Below are 3,365 nucleotides of genomic sequence, written 5' to 3' on the forward strand. Positions count from 1 at the left end.
ACTGCAGTACACCAGAACTGCAAAAAGAGGAAGAAGAACACCTCTACAATGTATTCACCAAAAACAGATACCCCTGCAATTTCATCAACAGATGCCTAAGGGAAAGACAACGGAATGAGGATATACCACAACCCAAAGGACTAACCACGTTACCATACATCAAGAAAATTTCTGAACTGACAGCCAGACTACTACGACCACTAGGACTCATAACAGCACACAAACCAACAGCCACCCTCAGACAACAACTCACCAGGACAAAGGACCCGATACCCGCATGAGCAAAACCAATGTAGTGTACAAAATCCCATGCAAGGACTGCACAAAACACTACATAGGACAAACAGGAAGACAGCTAATGATCCGGATCCATGAACACCAACTAGCCAAGAAACAACACGACCAGCTATCCTTAGTAGCCACACACGTGGATGACAAGCAACATGAGTTTGACTGGGACAACACTACTATTATAGACAAGCCAAACAGAGAACAGCCAGGGAATTCCTAGAGGCATGGCACTCATCCACAGATTCTATCAACAAACACATCGACCTGGACCCAATGCTGGCCACTGCAGCGGACAGCTGGAAGTGACAACCAGTAGCGGCAGAGACAAACCACTATAAATGTTGAAGGAAACATCACAGAAGCCACAGGCTCCCAAGCACTGAGGATGTCACCTAGACAGGGGATGAACCGTCTGCAACACAAATTCCCAGCTCGGCGAACAGAACCACAACAACTTTTACACTAAATGTAAGAAACAGGAGTAAACCATCCAGCTTATTAAGCTTGCATCACAATGTAATAGAAATGCCATTGATTTTCTGCCTTAACTTCATATTTCCTATATCAGGATTCTATGAGACACCAACAATCCATCAATCTCAACCCTGAATATACTTAGTAACAGATCATCCACAACACTAGTATAAACTAAATACCTTACCTGTCATCCTGAGATTATGTCACCTGATTTTACATTTAACAGCCAATGGAAACAGCCTATCCACATTCACCCTGTCATGTCCTAGAAGTTTCAATGGGTTCAACCCTAGTTCTTCAAAACTCAAATGAATACAGACTGAATCTCCTCATTCTCTGATAAAACAAACATGTTATCCTAAGGATTAACGTGGAAAATCACCATCATGCTCCCTCTCCAGCAAATACATCTCTTCAGAAGGGTTCTGTGGCATAGTGGTAACCATCCCTACATTTGACTCAGAAGAGAAAATGCTGGAAAATCTCAGCAGGTCTGGCAGCATCTGTAAGGAGAGAAAAGAGCTGATGTTTTGAGTCTAACTGACCCTTTGTCAAAGCTCAGCTTTGTACCCTTACATCCCCATCTCAATGAATTCCAGGCTCAACATGATGCTGAGCTCTTCTTCTGTCGCCTTTGCCTTCGTGCTCACTTCTTTGGGCAAGAGTCCTCCCCCCGCTCCACAGATCCTTTCACATCCCTCCAACATTCCACCTCTAATTGGACACCCCTGCCAGGACAATTTCCTGCCCTCGATCTTTTCATTGACAATTGTCGACGGGACATTGGCCGCCTTAATTTCTCTACCCCTCTTACCCATTCCAACCTCTCTCCATCCGAACTTTCTGCCCTTTGCTCCCTTAGGTCCAACCTCAACCTTGTCATCAAACCTGCTGACAAACGGGGTGCTGTTGTCATCTGGCGTACTGACCTCTACCTCGCAGAGGCTGAGCGCCAACTCTCAGATTCCTCCTCCTACCTCCCCCCGGAGCATGACCACACCAGTGACATCAAGCCATTGTCTCCAACACCGTGACTGACCTCATTTCCTCCGGATGCCTTCCAACATCAGTCTCCCAACCCCGGACAGACTGTTTCTACCTACTCCCCAAAATCCACAAGAAGGACTGTTCTGGCAGGCCCATTGTGTCAGCATGCTCCTGCCCCACTGAACTTATTTCCTCCTACCTTGACTCCATCCTCATTCCTCTGGTTCTCCCTCCCCACCTTAATCCAGGATTCCTCTGATGCCTAGCAACACATTGACAGTTTTCAATTCGCAGGCCCTAACCACCTTCTATTCACCACGGATGTACAATCTCTTTACACTTCCATCCCACACCAAGACGGCTTGAAATCTCTTCACTTCTTTCTCGAAAAAGAGGCCTGAACAATCTCCATCCACCACCACTCTCCTCCGCCTGGCTGAACTTGTTCTCTCTTCTCCTTCAACTCATCCCATTTTCTCCAAATCAAAGGTGTAGCAATGGGTACCCACATGGGTCCCAGCTATGTCTGTCTTTTCATGGGGTATGTGGAACATTTCTTGTTCCAGGCCCACCCGGGTCCCCTCCCACAACTGCTTTATTGGTATATCGATGATTATTTTGGTGCGGCTTCATGCTCTTGTCCTGACCTGGAAAAATTCATAAACTTCGCTTCCAGTTTCCATCCCTCCATCACCTTCACCTGGTCCATCTCCGACACTTGCCTTCCTTTCCTTGACCTTTCTGTCTCAATTTCTGGCAGCTTTGACAATGGGTCAGTTAAACGTCAGCTTTTTTCTCCTTACAGATGCTGCCAGACCTACTGAGATTTTCCAGCATTTTCTCTTTTGGTTTCAGATTCCAGCATCTGCAGTAATTTGCTTTTATCTGACTCAGAAGGCCTGGGTTAAAGTCTCTCTGATTCTCTAAAAGGTATACCATAATATTTCTGAACAAGTTGATCAAAAAAAATGTATTCCGTGCTCAGGCACGCAGTATTCTATGACAAAATTCTAAAGATTCACAACCTAACCCATCAAGTATGTTGTAGAAGCTTCTCCTCTACTCGGTATTAGGTGGTCGGTCCTTTATCCTGAACCACCTTTCTCCTCCCACACCACCTCCACCAACCAAGCCAAGGGGAAAGAACCTCTCAGTTGCAAAATAGCCTGGTTTCAACCAGCCCAGGCATTTCATCTATTAACTAATTCTCAACAAAGATTACTCCAATCGCTCCACCTTTACCATTAAACAAACAAGCAGACACAAAGGAAAATGCTGCAGCAAACAGCCAAGATCACAGGCCTCAGGCTCCCTGACCAGCTCAGAGTTGGCCACAATGGCGGAGTTAACAACAAAGAGCGGTCCTAGAGTTAGGGGGAAAAGAACATTCATCATGACAAAGACACGCCACGCTTGACCCACCAAGCTCCGGCTACCAGGAACCGTCTAACCAGCAGCACCACCACAGGTACCTGAATACGTCTCCAGCAGCCACCAAGCGGAAGAAGGTCGTGGCACACCGGAAGCCACTGTCATCAATAACTTTATTAACAAAGACACCGGCGGCGGCCAAGTAAAACGGAAGAAGGTCGCAGGGCACCGGAAGTGAG

At 46.5% G+C, this 3,365-nt stretch overlaps 1 protein-coding gene across 2 annotated transcripts in view; it reads right to left on the minus strand.

Moving 5' to 3' along the window:
* sf3a2 (splicing factor 3a, subunit 2) overlaps positions 1-3,301 on the minus strand; it is an 18,172-nt gene extending 14,871 nt beyond the window's left edge. The window contains exon 1 of one of the 2 annotated variants that reach the window (XM_043721184.1): positions 3,228-3,301. The gene's annotated coding sequence lies outside the window, so the exon portion shown is untranslated. Of the gene's footprint in view, positions 1-3,177 lie in introns of both variants that reach the window. The other variant, XM_043721183.1, reaches the window with a different exon arrangement.
* Between the last annotated feature and the right edge of the window lie 64 nt (positions 3,302-3,365).

The sequence above is a fragment of the Chiloscyllium plagiosum genome, chromosome 31, assembly GCF_004010195.1.
Source record: "Chiloscyllium plagiosum isolate BGI_BamShark_2017 chromosome 31, ASM401019v2, whole genome shotgun sequence".
In the NCBI taxonomy this organism is placed as follows: domain Eukaryota; kingdom Metazoa; phylum Chordata; class Chondrichthyes; order Orectolobiformes; family Hemiscylliidae; genus Chiloscyllium; species Chiloscyllium plagiosum.